Source organism: Rutidosis leptorrhynchoides, unplaced genomic scaffold (assembly GCF_046630445.1).
Source record: "Rutidosis leptorrhynchoides isolate AG116_Rl617_1_P2 unplaced genomic scaffold, CSIRO_AGI_Rlap_v1 contig534, whole genome shotgun sequence".
NCBI classification, from domain to species: Eukaryota; Viridiplantae; Streptophyta; class Magnoliopsida; order Asterales; family Asteraceae; genus Rutidosis; species Rutidosis leptorrhynchoides.
The window spans coordinates 34,150-53,348 of NW_027266761.1; the positions used below are offsets into that span (position 1 = coordinate 34,150).

General features: G+C 33.9%; 1 pseudogene; it reads right to left on the minus strand.

The window, feature by feature from the left end:
- Positions 1 to 13,147: 13,147 nt before the first annotated feature.
- LOC139884313 (3-ketoacyl-CoA synthase 4-like) lies at positions 13,148 to 14,647 on the minus strand (annotated as a pseudogene).
- Between the last annotated feature and the right edge of the window lie 4,552 nt (positions 14,648 to 19,199).

The window sequence follows — 19,199 nt, forward strand, 5'->3', positions numbered from 1 at the left end:
GGCGAGGCAAGTATACAAAATTTGATATCTACAAAGCCAACAGGCCGATATCTATGGCGCGCAGGCCGGGAAAGCTAACAAAAGTGGCAGCGAACCAAGTACCTAAGAAATCATGGAGAAACTTCAAGATGGATCTCTAGCAGAGTAGGAGCTCGGTAAGGGGACCCATCCTTTTGATGAAGGAGGGTATTAGCAAAAGCATAACCCTCATCTCTGTCTCTCTCGGCGTCATGACCCGGATCCTTTTCCTGATGAACAATAGGAGCCGACTGCTTCTTCGCATCATGATTCGCTCGGCCCAAATCCAACTCTCCCTCGTAGGATTCCAAAGTTTCCCAACAAGCTCCACCTTGGATGCAAAGTCTCCATAGCGGCCACGACTTACTGAATGCCTGGACCTTGAAAAGATCAAAGTTCTCATCAACAAAGAAAGAGGCATTGCGAGTAAATCCTCTAAGTGTTGATACTTGGCCACAACTCCTTCAGTGTCATCCTCCATTTCCTCCAGCTTCTTGATCAAGCGTCTTTTTTCCCCCTTTAGGATCTTCCACCCTGACTAGAGTAAGACGGAATTGCTCCTCCACATCGTCAAGTCGAATCTGCTTTTCAGCCAACTTTCCCTCAGTTTTCTCTAGATCCTCTTTCACGGCCTGAAGGACCTGTCGCTGCTCTTCATTCTTATCGACGGCCTAAAAAGATAGAAATCGAGTAAGATCAACTAGCAAATAGTCAACAATCTGTGGGGAATAACAAGCTGAGAATAGGAAGAGGAAACAGTTACCAGCTTGTTGTGGTCGAAAAACACCATCCACCACCTCTTGCCACTCCCTGGACTCCAACTTCGCCTGATCGCCATCAGTCACGGCCTGGATTGCCCATGCTATAGTCGGATGCGTATTGTCCTCCAAGTAATCAGGCTTGACACATCCAGAATGCCTTTCCATTTCTTTTCGGCCTTGCTTGACACCAGCTTAATCGTTGTCTTTTTATGAGAAGCGTCAGTGGCCTCACAATCTCAATCTCATCAACCCTAGGCCTGTTCTCTACGGCCTCAACACGAGACATAGGGGCAGAAAGTCGCCTTTGCTTATCCTTATGGGCACTGGTTGGAGGATCTACTGCAATATCACACATCTTCCTCTTTCCCTCGCCCTTGGAAGGACCACGAGCTGAACCAGGAAAGCCGACAGTCGCTCTGATCTCAATAGCTTCCATCGCGTCATTGGCTGCACAATTAGAAGAGAGGATTAAGATCCTAAAACCATTCTAAACAAAGTGTGAATCAGAAATATAAGAAGAACAAACACTATGATGCCAAAAAAAGGCAGGACATATGACTTCTCGGCTCCTCGCTAAAAGAATGCTGATATCTACAACCCCAATGAGTTGTACTGCCCTCCAGGGTTCAGCTGCGACGCTCGATCTGCAGTTTAACCCATTGGATGGCAGATCTGCACACTCTTCCCCAGCTGCAAGTCTTCGCGGCTCATTGGTTTAAACATCGAGGTCGCCACATTTCATCTGCCTATAGAGCTCGTCTCTGCCCCAACTTCAGTATTGAAACTCGAATAGGAGTCATATCCCCTTGGCGATATAGCAAAACCCCATCCCCGGCCTTGTACAATTCCTCGAAGGATGAGAGCAGCCAAAATCACGGAGCACCTTCTAAAAAAATGAGCCCAACCACCCAAGTTTCGGAGATAGACCCCTTTCGGTCTCTGGCTCAATTTTTGGGAGGAACCCGGGAGCTGAAACAGCCCTCACACGCCTGGCTTGATCTACAAAAGTTTACAGCACCCTCGAATCCAGAGTGTCCATCCAAAAACGAGATCGAGCGAGTCTGCTCATAGAAAGAAGGCCCCATCAAGCTTCCGTTTCCATATTTAGAAGGGAACCTAGAGCCCGAATGATCGCCAGCTACAATATCCTTCCACATCATTGGCATCAAAACAATACGAAGAGATTAGCAGAGCCATACCTATTTGTAGCAACCACTCAGAGTCCGTCATTCTTGAGTCTGCAACCACTTGGGCTCTAAAAGAATACTCCATCAGTCTCGGCTCCAGCGCTACCCTCGCCGACCTAAGTGTCACCTCAACAGACCTATAAGGAGCCAAAGGATGATCTTCCTTTCTTCTCTTTGGAATGGCAGTCACAAAACGCTCAGAAGAGCGCCGCTGTCTGTTCTGATCTCTTAGAACACAGTCTGATGAAGACCTATGTGAAGATGGCTTTCTATATTGACCAGATTGCCTTTGAGACATGGCTACACTCACAGAAATAAAGAAGTGAAGCCGAGAAGAAAAAGTTTTAGGAAAATCTGAGATCTGAAGACAGAATTATCTCCCTCACTTTCTCTCATTAATGAAGACGACAACTCAAGCTCTAAGGGTGAAGAGAGAAATGGCGATGAAGGAGTCTATTTATAGCAATTACTTGAGATGTGATGACAAAACCAAGAGTGCAAAGGCGAAAAGACGCCTCGGTTCAGCGAACACTCGCCACGTCAGCCAGGCATGCACCAACATCTCCTCGTTTCGTGAAAAAACCTTTTGCTTGTCCGAAAACAGCTAAGGGAGATGTCACTTCAGTTGCCTCATTTATGATAACTGGGCAAAGGCCATTGATCCTCCAAAAAGCATCTCTTTGCCATAGGATTGGCCAGGTACGTGCAGCGGCTCCGTCCCCTTTGCAAGGCCATGAGCTCGGGGCACGGATACCGTCGGCCTCGCCCTCCTCAAGAGGCGAATGAGCCCGGGGGTACAACTGCACAAGTCGCTTTTACAGCACTATCAGTTCAAGTAAACCCTAATAGCTCTACTATACAAATAGCCTTCTCAGATGTCCAGATAACATAAGATTATCTGTAAGAGACACACACGATACTTAGAGCAATCACTCTCTCTCTAGAAGTGCGGAAACTTCCCTCTCTGGTCTCAAGATCCACCACGAGGCCACTCGGCTTTGTGGCGAGCCTTGTAGGCCAGCTCCAGGCCGTAGACGCTTAAATACTTCTCAACCCCCATTCTGTTCTAAGTCCTTAACGATAGAAGACTAATCGGAAAAAGGCACGTGCTCTCCACCTCTAACTCGTTTCGGATCAAGTCGAAACAAGTACTATATTAAAATGTCATGGTTTTAAAATCGTGCCAATTATTTCAGCAGAACCGTGGCAAAAAACATTGTATTTCCATGGTTTCTCAAACCATGGCAACCTAAGGCCACTGTCAAAAAACCGTGACATAAAAATGGATAGGGGTTAATTGGATGGATTTTTATACACCATGGTTTTTTATAACAGTGACCGAAAATGGATGAAAATCGTGCCGTATACCTAAGGTCATGGCAGCAAAGTTTACGGTTCAAAACAGTGGCGTAAGGTCAAAAAACCGTGATCTTCCATGATTTTCCACATTAGGCCACGCTTATCAGGCTGTGGCTGTATCGAGATTTTCTACCTGTGTTCATCGAGAAACAACAAAAATGACAGAACAAATTTATTGTTAAGAACCGGTCAATGGAAATGTAACGTTGATTTTTTTCAAAGGAAAAAATATCTCTATATCTCTATATATATAGATATATGTATACATGTATATGTTCTTCAACATTATTTGTGAAAAAAATAGCTGTAATAAAAGTTGGCCCGCCCATGATCTTACTTCCATTCAAGTGTGATTCGAAAGTTTAAAGAAAGATTCAAATTAATAGGAAAGCAATTGCATGCAGCTCATATATACTCACTCTATATGTATACTTCCATAATGAATGTTTAATTTGATTAGCCAAATATCGATAGAGACTACTGACCAAATTGCTTACTTCGTGGGGTCAATTGCAAATTAGTGCTTCGTGCAAATCCATCGATTTATATGACTACGAATTGGGTTATGCTCGAGGATATCATAATAGTTTTGGTGGTCTTTAAGATAATAAATTTCATGATAATCATACTTTTGAAAATCGCTAGGGCTTTACCTTTTCTTTTCTTGTGCCGTCATTATAAAATCCGATCATTTGATATTAGATCCATTAATAGTGTGGATTATTTGGATATTGTTAGGTTTTAATAAATCAACTGAAATTCAGGAATTGAGTATATTCATTTCATGTGGATCATGATGCGACCGAATGCTTAAGACTATTTATTTCTTTCCTTAAGGTTGGAGGTTCGACTCTCCCTCTAAATATATAAAAAATAAAGAGCATTTCCAATTCAGAAATATGATTGGTTAGGAATTATTTCGTTGGGATGTATTTAGTACTGGCAAGCCCTGATCAGAATTGAATGGAATTGGGGGGCAATACAAATTGGGGTGGTTTCTACAACTGTAAAGCTGGTGGGGATAATATTATGATTGTGCTATACATATTTACTTTGTTTTATGAACAAAAGTCAATATGATTTTGAGACATCCAGCTGTTTCTGTGTAATTATTATTCGATGATTTGATGTATAGATATTCATATCCATAGTACTTAGAGATCAATTTGCATTGTTGGATGCACCAACAAAAATTAATAAAAAATCTTCAAGGAGACTCTACTTTGAACGTATGTTTTGCGAGTGAACTGCAGTCAAGTGGATTGAAAATAAAAGGTGGACATAAAAATAAGGATATCGAGTTTTAGAAACACGATTTTTTTTTTTGGGACCCATCTTTTTCTTTTTCTATTTTGTTTTATCTGTTAATATATCTTAGTCCTTATAGGTTTTATAAATTTAAAATTTAGTCCTTATAATATTTTTTCTAATTTAGATTCTATTGTTAATAGATGATTATTTAATTTTGATAATTCTTTTTGTATATCATTATTTTTAGAGGACGATGAATCTTCTTTTGTTATGTATTTAGTATTATTTCTAATTAATTTCATACTTGGCCTACAGAATATTCGATATGTCATTATCGTATTATCTATTCTAGGTACTGAACTTATTGGTTTTGTTTTTATTGTTCCTACTTTTGCTGTGACGCCAAATAAATCTTCTAAATAAATTTTATCTTTATCTTTAAATTATATATTATGATGACTATTTGATAAAGCATATCCTATTTCATAAGTTATTGTGAATGGATAGTCTTCTTTTGCCATTAAATTTATCTCTGTAAAATTTATATGCTATTATTAATGATCTATCTAAATTTTATGTATATAAGAGTATTTCTAATTGTAATGATACATTAAATTTTAATTTTGTATAATGCTAAATTTCTATTTACTATTCCTATTATTCTATCTCGTGGATCTTGAATTCTATCATCACAAATTGCTAATCTTATCGGCGAATTTATTCCTTCCATGAATGTTGATTTTATTAAGATCTGAATAGTTGATATATGAATATAACCTATTTTATTTTTTTCTCCTTATTTTATATTTAATTTATTAATTTTTTCTTTGATTTCACTACCACTTATAATAGGTATACTTGTTTTTCCAGTCGCAGTTGAGATTTCTATTGGATATTCAGCAGTAATTTTTCCAAAATAAAGTATATTTTTTCTACTTAGAAGACTTCTTAATAATTTTTTTATATCTTGTCCTTCTTTTAAATTCAGATCTTCTTTTTAAATTCTCTTAATTATATTTTTGTTAACTAAGATATCTCTTTTGAAGATACCTTTATCTTCTTGTAGTTCTAAATAGTCTATAGTATTGATTGATGATGTTGAAGCTAGTTCTTTCTCCATTTTTATCTATTATATAGTCTAAGTTGTTGTAGTATGACGCAGTAGAGATCAATTTTATGTGATAGTTCTAATCGTAAATCGTTTAGGATTATAATGCTTCCATTATCTAATTCCATAATAATTCTAAGGTCATCATGACACTTATTTATTTTATCTTCGCAATGATTTACTAAACTAATTAGATCCGGACTTTCTTTTCTTAAGTTCATAAGATATATTCCTTGTGTTATATTTCCGATATAATTCATTATTTATCTGCTATCTCTGATACTAGATTTTTGACGCGGATTAGAAATTTGAATGATTGACTAATAGAAAGAATATCAAAAATGGATTTTTATTAACGATATAGAAGTACAGATGCTTAATACAATCTAAATAGATTGGTCTGACCAATCTGTATTGTTATCTTCTTCAGTATCATAGTACATATTAGTTTCGTATAAATACTCTAATTGTATTTCAATATGGGTTAATATATCCATATTTTTTTTATCTTCTTATATGAATTAATTATTAATGAAAATAGATATGTTTCATATCTAGTTGCTATTTCTTTTGCTAGATCAGAAAGTAACATCCTTCTGAATAATATTTCTACTTTTTTAACTCTTTTTATATCTACTTTCTGTTTGCAATCAGATATGATTTCTTTTAATTGAGTTATTTTTTGATTAGTTTCATTATGTAAAGCAAATAATTCCGTAGTACTAGAATTTTCTATTAAAGATAAATCAAGTGTATTCGTTGGCGAATCCATACCTAAATTTTTTCTGCTTTGTGAATGTTTTCGCTGGCGATATCTGAATTCCTTGATGATGGTTTGCTTGATGCTTGAGTGTTTGATATTGAATTATAATATTTTTTTTAACTAATTTTTTTTTTGAGTATTTGCTTAGTAAAACAGACTTCCTACAAACGGGAAATCAAAACGTTGCTTTGTTATCCAACAAAGGAGAATATTATTTTCACTTCTAAAAACTCTGAGTTCTAAATGAACGAGAGGGTACATATTTATACACATAATAAGTGGACTATATTCCACTTAATATCCCTGGATATTACATTATTTGATACATTATTGGTGCCCTTAGAAATTTACATCAGGGCTTACGTTATATACTCACTTATTAAAGCTCTCGATCAGGGCTTACGTTACATCAAGGCTTACGTATTAAGTGGACTATATTCCACTTAATACCCCTAGATATTACATTATTTGATACATTATTGGTGCCCTTAGAAATTTACATCAGGGCTTACGTTATATACTCACTTATTGCAAAAAGATAATGGTGTCTACATCTTGCTTAGCTGGTGGATAGCATTGGATTCTCTTTTTTGCTGAGTGTGAAAATTTCTTATCTTCATCTTCTTCCATTATTGTGCTTGTAGTTTCTGTTGAATCTTTGTCTTCATTGCTTTTAAAAAGCATGCATATTACTTCTCTTGTTTTTTGTGATAATTTCTCTAGTGGACCAGAGAAATTATTAAATGGTTCTTCAAAATTTTGTATGGCTATTATTCCTTCATCTGTTATCTTTTTACTGAATTTCGAGTAGATAATTATATTCTCTGATTTGTAATTGATGAAGCGATGGCTATTCCCGCCTATTCTTGAGGTTTCTCTTAGTATTCCTGCTAGATATCTTCCATTTAATTCTTCAACATTAGTTAATTCTTGACATAATTTATATTCTCTAGGAGGATAGTTTCCATTAGAGATTCCTAATTCTATCGCTGCATAACTTGGGACAATAGCTTTTCCTTCGTCGAATATGGAGAATGAACTATATATTTTTACATATATCCTTCTATTTTTTGCCATGTTATCTATGTAATTTCTGACAGTTTGGACTAGTTTAGAAATGCATTCAGAAAGTTCCGTGGTATTATCTCGATAGATGGTGTCTATTAATCCATGGACAAAGAATCTATATACAGTCATTGGGTTGGCTCCCGGGATAAAAATAGCTTTAGGGCTAGAGTTTATCCTAGCTACTGGGTAGAAATATTGGTTGCTCATGTCTTTTTCTATGTAGTTGATGAGCATTGAATAACACTCATTAAATGTTAATGGTGATAACTGTTTGGCTCTAGTTTTTTCTTCTCTAATAGGATGCTAGAGATTAATGATGGTAGTAAGTCTTCTTTAGGAATGTTTAAGGATGATGGGGAGGAAAGAAGTTTGGATTTATAATGGGGAATTTTGACCTAGGCTTGGTATTCTTGGTAGGTTTTTTGGGCCTCTTCTCTAGTTGGGAATGACTTATGTTGGATATTAGATTGACCAGTGATAAAGGCAGAAACTTTATGCCAATGATCGTAAACTCCTTTCATAGGACCATTGAATATTGCATAGTATTTTGTCTGGGATGATTTTGCAGTGTGATATTGTAATGTTGGAGGAATAGCTGACGAGTCTGACTTGGATGAAGATCCACTTGTTGTTGTTGTTGGTTTTGTTGCCGATAATGGATCCACCACGTTTTTGCTGCTTGGTTCTGATGTTTGGATTTTTCCTCTAAGTTGAATTATGGCTGGTTCGTTGGGCTATTTTCTTTTCTCTTTCTATTATTTCATTATGTTTTTCTTCAATTTCTTTTCTGTTGATAGCTATCTGGTCCATCATTCCTTTGATGATTTCTTTCATTCTCTTGTTAGGGTGTTTGCGATGACGTTGTTTTCTGATTTTATGTATTTTATGACTGCTGGAAATTGTCGTTGCTCTAGTTGCCACCTGATCAATCTTCCTTGATTGAAGTTGCTTTGGAGTTTAAATTGAATGAATCTTGTAAGATATTTACTATCAATACGGAGTTCAAACTCTTTAGGAAGAAGTTCAATCCTCCATTTTCTCATTATTTTAAGACAAGCAAGTGTCTTTTTCTCATGAATAGGATATATTTGCTCAGTTTCTGAGAAAGTTCCTGATATATATTTGCATAGTCTTTCGACTTGTTTATTTTCTGACTTTTCAGTCTGTATATTAATTTTTTCTTTCATACAACCATCCCAAATTTCTTGAGAGGCGTCTGTTTCCACAATCAGATAATCATCACTTTGCGGATTGTATAGTTTTGGAAGAACTTTGCAAGCATTTTTTAGCTTGTCAATAATATTAGTATCATGAATATTCCAAGTCCATAGGACTTTTGTACTTATTTTTTTTTGTAATCGTCTTCGTTCTTTTGCCAAGGACTTAAAAAAGTCTTGATCAGAAATGTAATTTAAAGATCCTAAGAATCTTTGTAATTGTTTCCTATCTTCAATTTTTGAAGGGAAATTATTTAATTTTTTATTACATTATATTGTAGTTTTAACTCTCCATTTCGTGATATGATTAACTCTAGATAGTCTATTTCATTTCTAGCAATTATTGCTTTCTTTTTGCTTAAGACTAGTCCTTTTTCTTCTATTTTTTCTAAGACTATTTTTAATTTTTGGTAATGGTCTTCTAATGTTTTATTTGTATAGATCAATATATCATCTATATATACTAAATAGAATTCTTCTAATCCTTTTAAGTTTTTATCCATGAATTTTTGATAAATTTCTGGTGCTTGTTTTAATCCAAATGGTAATACTGTCCATTGATAGTGTTTATGGGGAGGATATGTAAAAGCTGTTAATGGTTTAGTGTTATCATGTAATCTTCATTACCAAAATCCTGATTTAGCGTCTAAAGTGCTAAACCAATGACTTCCTCTAATTTTTTGAAGTATATAATCTTTTCTAGGTAATTTGTAAGCATCTCCTATTGTTGCTTCATTCATTTTTGTATAATTAATTACCATTCTCCTTTTTTCTCGTTTTATATCATTATGATTTTCTACATAAAATACGGGTGCAACATACCTACTAGTAGATTCTTCTAATATTCCTCTTTCTAGAAGTTCAGTACATTCTTTCGTAAATTCTTCTACATCGATTTTTGAATATGGGATTTTATTTTCTACATTTACTTCTTGATTAGAATCTTTTAATTTTATTTCTATTAGTTCTTGATTATTATTTTTATTTTGATCTAGTGGATTATCACTACATACATCTTCTAATAAATTTTCTACTTCTTTTTGTAATTCTATAGGTATACCTAACCTCTCATTTATAACTTTAAGTTTTTGAGTAATTTGTAATTTATTTAATCTTATTAATATTGGTATTTTTATAACATTACTTTTCTGATTTTTATAAGATGGTGCAGTTAGTTCTATATGATGCAAGTACTGGCAAAATGGTTGATATAATTTTAGAAAATTATTTCCTATTATAGATAATCCTGATTCTTGTTGATATATTGATGGTACTATAAATATATAATTTCATTTTTTTATTTTATTAAATGATGATGCTTTTCATATAAGATGTTTGCTTCCATCTACAATTGATATTATTAGTGGTTTTTGTAGTTTATTCCATCGAAATGGAATTCTAGCTGAAGCAAAACACAAAGTTGCTCCTTATATGCATCATAAGACTTTTCTTTGTATTTTATTTCTATGAACGTGCAATTAGGATTAGGTTTATTCATTTGAAGATAAATAATCTTCTTTCGAATCATAAGATTGACTACTATCAGATACTAATTCATATATTTCTTCTATTTCAGAATCCGAATCTTCTATTGGTTCTAAATTATTTTCTATTGCTATATTTAATATTTTTATTTTTTCTTTATTTTCAGTTTTCTTTTTATTAGGGCATTTATTTGCGTAATATCCTTCTTCGTTACATAACCAACATCTACATGCCTTTTTATTCTCAGGACAATACTTTTCTTTTTTATAGGGTTATTTTCTTTTAAAAAACTTTCATTTCCTGAAGTTATTTTTTCTATAGTTATTTTTTCAATATTTATTTCTCGAAAGTTTCTTCCATTTATATTTCTTTATAAATTTTCTTTTATCTTTGTTACATCCATAATTACGGGACATTCTAGGATTATTTTTACAACATAGTTGTCCAGTAGGGTGTTTAAGTTGGTTTTTTATAGATCGTTGCAAACATTGTTCATCAATATAATTTTGAGTTATTTCTATGGCTCCTCCTAATGTATGAGCTATTCTATTATTTGTTACTTCTGCCATATATATATCTTTTATAGTTTTACTCAGTGGCCGTGGTAATTTATTTAAATATGTTTCTTTATGTGCTTCTCTAGATACAAGTAATTTATAATAGTATTTTTGAAATTCACAAGTATAGGATTCTATATCACACATATTACAAATTTATATATTATTAAGATGCCATAAAGCTTTTTCTGCTTCAATTGCTTTTTTCTTATCTACGTCATCTTTTCCTAGGAATTCTCTGTTTATGGTATCTACTAATATGAAGAAGACTTATGAGTTTGTTGTTTTATCTTTTAGTAGAATTTCTATTTGTGCTTGTGTTAAAGTTTGTAAATAGTTTTTTACGCATCCTGTTACTTTGTAGGTAACAAAAGTCCAAACTAGATTAGGATTAAAATCTTGAAATATTTTTTCTAATTGAATTAATAATCTTGTATTATTTATCCAAAGAGTTAGAGCTTCTTCTTTATTCAGAACACAATCTAGATTTAGAATATCTATATTAGTTTTTATCGATGGTGTATATTCATCAGAAATTTTTTTCCATTTATCATTTTGTCTAGTATAACCTTTTTCATTCATATAATCATTATGATAAAATTCTCTTCTCCTTTTGTGTCCTGAAGTCGATCCTGGAATTTCTTCTAGTTTCATTTTAAATGGTAAATCATCTTCTGATTCATACCCATATACTACTTCTTCTTTATCATCATCTATGTTATAATTTTTATGTTCATAAGTTTCTTTTTCTTCTTCAATAATTTTTAATTGAGATAAAAGTTGTCTAACTTCTGATATTTGGTCAGATATATTTTCTGATTCCATCATACAATTCTACGAGGTAGTTCTAAAGTCACTATTCTTTTAGGTTTTGTAATAATAATTTCTTGTTGAATATTTGGATATTGGATTATAGATTTTCCTTTCTCAGAATTTAATTTTTCAAATTTGTATAATTCTTCATTTAATTTCTCTACAAATCTCCCCCCTCTTGAAAAATATTTTCATTTTGAATTTTTAATTAAGGTACAACTCGAATTATCATTATTTTGGGGTTCATAAAGTCAACTTAAGAATGTATTTTATTTTTGAGATTCTGCAAGCTGCCTCTCGACCTTCCGGCTGACTAGCTCTTTCATTGAGACGGTCGGGCTCCGATGAACTGGATTTTTCTATAATAGGAATTTTTTTCTAATTTACCTTAGTTTAACTCTTCACAATAATAATCATAATCACTTTTAGTTAAAAATGACTGTAGACATCGAAATTTTTACGATAAATAAAAAAATGACATGTAAATATCGATGGGTCAAATTTCTATCAATAAGTCAAATATTGCTTGAAGAATCAAATAAAATAAAATTAAAAGTTGAGGACCAATCTGAATGAAAAGATCGAAGTTTGGATTTGGAAGCAAAAGTGGCGACACAACTTTGTGGCAATGAATTAGTTTGATTTGGAGTTAATTTCTATAGAAAGCATGTGAGATTTATCTCACGTAATTATCCATCATATTATCCCAAATCCTATTTCAAAAGTTTACCGAGTGATCCAGACTTCAAGAGATCAATGAAATCAAGTGGTGGAACTCAAATTAATCCTACAAACTAAAGCTCGTGGTGAAATTTGTCAAATCCACGATCCTTTGTCAATGGAGTAATTCAAGCTCCAATCAAATGTCTTTTTCGTTCAAATTCAAGGTCCGAGTAAACCAAATTCAATCATGTCATCAACAATCTATCTGTATTAATCAGAGAAGTTCTACAGTTGTACTTTCAATTGTTTGATTTCTATTAAAATTTTGATTTTCTATTGAAATTAATAAAATCATTAGTTTCTATTATATGTATTCCTATTATTTTACACCATTATTTTGTGTGTTAATTTTTTATGATTTATAATGACAAATCAATTAAATCGACATTGATTCGTTCGACCAAAGTCTTAATTGAACTAGGATTCAAACCGGTTCAAATAATGAAATGTCGTTAAATTAACAATGCAAGTTTGCAGACAAATAAAGTCTAGAAGAAATTTTGAATCGGTCAAAATAAGTCTACGGAATTTTTTTAGTGGAATTCGAACATTCAACCTGAAAATCAATCTTAAAGATGAAAAACGGATGTCTTAACCATTCGACCAAATCATGATCGGCGTATACGAGAAATTTGATTAGATAGCAGAAGTATGTTAAACAATAGTATTAAACACCATAAATGATAATTCATCAATATTCAATAGTACATTGTCAGGAGCAAAATTTTAATTCACATGCAAAATATTCACATCATCATATATCTCCTTGCATTTAGTTAAGAAGCGTTAAAAAAAAATAAAGGCATTCCGACCATAAAAATAAATAAATAAATAAAGCTATAGATCCAAGTGCACAGGATAGCTTCCAATGCAATCTTCCCGTGGACTATTGGGAGAGGGTTTCATGTTTCGGAGCGCTGTCCATACTGCACTGTTACATTTAAATCCGCTTCCGAAAGCAATCTGCCAAACCCTATCTCCTTTCTTCATCCTTCCTTTTCACTCGATGTAACCAAGCTCATACCAAATCAAACTCGACGACGTATTACCAAATCTATGCAAAGTCATCCGAGAAGCCTCTGTATTTATCGGCCTAAGCTGTAAATTCTTTACGAGCTCGTCGATCACTGCTCTCCCCCCGGCATGTATACAGAAATGGTCAAACGCAAGCTTAAAATCGGGCATATAAGGTCCGACTTTTGCGGCTTTTAACAACTTACACACGACGAAAGTCGCGCAAAATATTAGCTGCTCCCTTATAGGAAGCACTAAAGGGCCTAATGCAGTGATATTAGACTTGAGCGATTCTCCTGCTTTCGCGAGCAAATCATTCGACAAAGAAACGCCGATTTTCCCTTTATCATCTTCCTCTTGATTAACACACCTGAATGCCATATCGTCAGAACCGTGATGAGTCTTTACGACATGAACAAGTTTGTACTTGGCCTTTCTTCGATCGTTAGATTTATTCCACAACAAGACAGCCGAACCCCCGACTCGAAATAGGCAATTAGGAATCAACATGGATTTCTTGTTCCCGAAATACCATTTCTGTGTGATATTCTCAGTACTAACTACTAGAGCATTAGTATTTCTACGAACTTGTAATTGATCTTTCGCGAGGTCGAGTGCGATCACACCATCACTGCATCCCATTCCACCTAAATTAAAGCTCTTAACATTATTCCTTAGTTTATATTTATTAACAATCATGGCTGATAATGAAGGGGTTGGATTATACAAACTACAATTAACGACAAGAATCCCGATTTCTGTAGGGTTTACGTTTGTATTCTTAAAAAGATTATCCAATGCACCAAACATCACCTTCTCTGCTTCTTCTCGAGCTGTCGTGATTGAAGGCCGTGGTGGGAGGTAATGCATTGCCTCGGGAACATAAATCTCCTCTCCAAATCCCGATTTTTTGAGAATTTTGCATTGAAACTCGATCGAGGATTCGTCGAAATCGCCTATCAGCTTAGAATGCGATAGAAAACGATCGAATGTTACCTGAAGATGTGATGGGGGTTTGTAACAAGAGTAGTCTACTAGATAAACGGATCTGGATCGGGTCATGAGATAAACCGTTGCTCCGAAAACGAGACCATTTGAGAGTATGATGGTAGTGAGGTGATCGTATCGTAAAAGAGGAAGCCAGAGTGTGTGAATAATTTCATACGGGTTGATTTTGATAAGAGTGAAACAGAGTGAAGGGATGAAACAGAGTGTGAATATACGTGTGACCAAATAATGGTAACCCAATTTGAGATTCGCACATTGTAGGAAATTGGGCAAGATTCTGTTGGCATTGCCATTTTTAGAAGATTCGGAGCTCATTTACTTTTCTTATAGGGAAGAAGAAACTGTTGAGTAAATTGGAGGGAGATTTGATTTGAGTGCCATTTATATAGCGCTAGGCAATTTAATTTTGACGTGAATAGATGGATATAAAAAATATGTTGGGTTGGGTAGAGGTGTTAGAGAAAGTTGATACAACTAATGACCAGAAATAGAAATGCCATTGTTGAACGCGTACAAGTTACTCAGAAAAAAAAATGAAAAGCAAAGATCTCGATCAATGTATTAAATTCAGTTTGTGTAATTGCATAGGCATTTTCTTGTAAGCAATTGACTGAAGGAGAAGAGAAAGCGAGAGACTTCTGGAAATTGCATAGACATTTTGTTGCAAGTTTTGAATGACCAAGTGTAATGGAGATATTTTATCCGGACTATAGATTTGGAATAGCAAAAGTACACGTTTGCTCTCTCATGTTTAATTTAAAATAAAAAATCACTTCGTCCTTAATATTTTAATTCGGGTACTTTATCCTTCTTCGCTAACATCCTCAAAAGTCGTTGACGTGGTTTTTTTAACCACTAATATAAGGGACACATATAATTGACGTCTATAGATTTTGGCACCTATCCGTTACATGTAGTAGTTTTGCCAAAATAGAAGTTAATATCCATGTAGTTAATTTTAATTGTACAAAAATCAATTTTTCTTTACAAAATATAAAAAATCGAAATTAAATAGCAAAAAACTATATAATTATTAAATTTTTTGTTTGTAAATAAATTTCACGTAATGGGTACGTGTCATCCAAGTCGACGATTTTTTATGGAGGTTTAGCAAAAATTGATTTAAGTATCTTATTGTTGGTCAAATATAAGGACCACGTAATCAAATTCGGATATTAGGCTTGAAGTAAATTTCAATATTAAACATGAAGGATTAAACGCGTATTTTTAACGATTTGGAATTCGACAATCCTGAATTAAATATTAAATATAGATCAATCACTCTTTAACTTTTGATTATTTTTAATTTGAGACTTGTACAATTTGGGATTATCAGAAGAAGATCAAATGCAGGACTCAATTACTTTACAGATCACTACACGAAAGATTTAAAATCAATATGGTTTTCTAATGCTAGTCATCTCCTAATTGTACTTAGTCTCATCTCTGAATTTGCGAATCGTGCAATTTTTTTTTTATATGTTAACTCAAATTTGATAAACCTAATTCTTTTTGACTAAGTTATTCAAGAAGCAACTTAACCAGTTACAATTCAAATCTAATCTGACAATCACTTGTTTATATCTCGATTTTATCAATGTAATTTAATCAGATGTATACCTGATCTACTTAAGAATAAACTCAATACAAATATGAAATCCTATTCTTAAGCTAGATATTAAATGACAGCAGATAAACGATCAGTACTATTAAAACAGTTAAACTATTGAAGGAACAATCCAAATATGATAACTGTAAAATAATAGTACTTCAATGTCTAGCACAGTTTATAATCGATAATCAAATGATAGCTCAGAGTGTAATAAACTGTGTAAGATAATCTAGTACTTGTTCAGACACTACTGAACCAGTACTTGCAAATCAACTACAACTAACAAACAAACTAAATATAGTATAAAAGAAGTAGTAGTTCAGTAGGAACTGAATTAGACTTACAATGGACTCCTACGTTTCTGCTCATGCACTTTAGTTGAGTAAGTTGATGGTGCCTAAGTCCTTCCTTCGGATGGTAATGGTGAATGTGACTTAGTGCTCCAAGTGTCGAACTAACTCGATCTATCGGATCTTGAGTTAGTGTCCTTCAAGTCGAACCAACCCAGTATATTTGTATACTGAGTTAGTGTCTCACTGATCTGATTGAGTCGAGTTACAACTGAACCAGAACCTTAAGATCAGACTCAATTATGTGATCACTGAATCAGATACGTCAGTAACAGTTCAATGATGTGATCTTGTAGATCTGATGATCTAGAGATCTAATGGAATGTTCGTGCTATGAACTGTTTGTGATGAAATTCTCTCTACGTTAAGTATGTTTGTGCTAGAGAATTTGGACGGTTGGATCAATCTTAACTATTGAATTTAAACTGATATGTTCTACTGACGTAATAAATAAGTCTCTCGAAGACTGGTTTAGAGGTTTAGAGACTTAGAAACAAATCAAGCAAATAATATTCAAGATTAACCTCAACGAGTAGGAACTCTACCAGTTGTTACAATTGGCGGATACGTATACAATCCTGAAACAAATAGAATATTGCCCAGATTTGTAAAACGCGATTAGATGAATAGAACAGTTCTTTCTTAGAATAGATTGAACTATTGGAGCATATAAACGTTATTGATTGTTGGCACAAGATAGATTAAACAAAAACTAGAATAATAGAGAATAACGTGAGAGATTCAGTGTAAAATAAAATATGGCCTTGTTTTATTTATTAAAGATAATATATCGCGGTTCAGTGTTATAAATAACACTTACATCCGCGGACCAAAAGGGTCGGGTAGTAGTTACTCACAATGGAGAGAATAGTAATCCCAAATTTCCTAGATGTCGTGTATAAGCCATACGACAAGACTTTGGTGAGTAATTTGATTAATCTCTTATGTAAATTCTAGACCTAGGACCAACCTATTCCAGGATGCTACCAATTACAGCCAAGCCTGGCTGGAACTCTCGATCTCTACACACCACTCTTGAGAATCTGGATAATCTATAACAACAAACAAAGGCTAGAGTGGAATGGACGTCACTCTACTGTAATCTCCTTCTCGTGATGTGTTTGTGGAAAAAACCCTTGGGTGAACATCCATCTTCTATTTATACGTGTTTGGTGCCTTGATTGTCACTCCTTGTCATGATGAAGAGAATGATACGATCTGATCCGATTCTATTGATTCTCTTCCTTTACTTTCCAGATATAAATTCTTGACTATCAAGTAACCAAATCAGTATAAAAGTATACACGATTTAGTTTCCTTTTTAATTTTTGCTCCCTTCGAATCATGTAGATGTATCCTAGCCATTTATTCGTCCATGACATCGATCTTCTTGTGAATTGTTTCTTCAGTACATCGATCGTTGATCCGTCCATGTCATCGATTAAATTGATCGTTGAAACTTTCATGTTACCAATCTTTGCAATGATCGTTATCTTTTACTTCTAGCGTTCTATAATTATTACTAAACCATATATTATACAATTCGATCAACACTATTTATTAGTCAAAAAGTGACAATTCCTTGATCGTGATTATGCATTCACATTAACCACTTGCATTTCATTCATGATCGGAAGAAGCTACAATTTGCAGATAATACGACGATCGATCTTGCCCATTATTTCTAGAATTAGCGATACAATGGGCCAAGCTATTGAGCTTTCTCAGTGTATAAAGAAAACAACAGTTTACAAAAGAAGATGCAAAAGCTTTGATCTCACTAATAAGACTCTGCTGCTCAAAAAACACCGACTAGTGCTATTCAAAGCTTTTATAACAATCAGAGCATCTATTTCCACAACAATCTGTCGAACACCATTGGAGGCAGCAGGCTAGAGGCCGATCAAAGCAGAAAGAGACTCGGCATAGCAAAATGTCCATAATGCCTAGTTCATACTTGGAAAAATAATCTCTTAAGGTGACACCTAGACCCAGAAGAAAACAAGATTTCTATCAAGTTCATTTCATCTCACATGAAGATTTCAAGCTCCGATCATCTCAAGACCTTCCTATTCAGCTCAATCCAGCTCATAACAAGCTCATCCTAGCTCAAAAAGCTCAAAAACATATTTTGAAGAAATCGAGGAAAAATCCAATTTTGAGTTCAAGACATCATCAACACTTGAAGAGCTGCTCAAGAATATTCAAGGTCTCATTAAGGCGTCCACATTACCATCCCTCTCAATTTTATGGCTCCTATATGTTATTGGCTACAAGTAATTATTTGTATCATGTCTAATAATTTAATTGAAGCAAGAAAATTAACTATTTGTATGAAGAAAACTAAAACTGAGTTCTTGTCCCTCATTATAGAGGGCCCTTGTTCATAGCTAACTCTCGATATATTCTAACTCAAAACCATAATGTCGGAGAGAGGTAGCCATACATGCACTTTGCAACACAATGTTTGTTAGATAGTTTGAGACCTCAACAGAAAGATCTCAAGACTTCAACAATAAGTAACAATAAAATAGGAAGCAAATACTAAAGGCTATACGATCAGATTCAACTAAAAACAACAGAAATGATAGAAACTAATTGTGAATTTTGATTTGATGATTAATGATAATGGAGTTTTTTTACGGGTTTAAGGGTGACAAATCCTAAATAAAACTAAAGCTAAGGCTTATTTTGCTATTCCTAAATTACCAATGCTGTGAATACATGTGGTTTCAACCTTGCATAGCTTGTGTATGTTGTCACTTTTTAACCATCAAATGAGTCGTGTCGTAGTATATTATAAGATATAACGTTGAAGTATATATGGGAAAAAATAATATCGATGAAAACTGTTGACATTGACTTATCAATGGTCATTATACTAATAGGGATAAAGACTTACAAG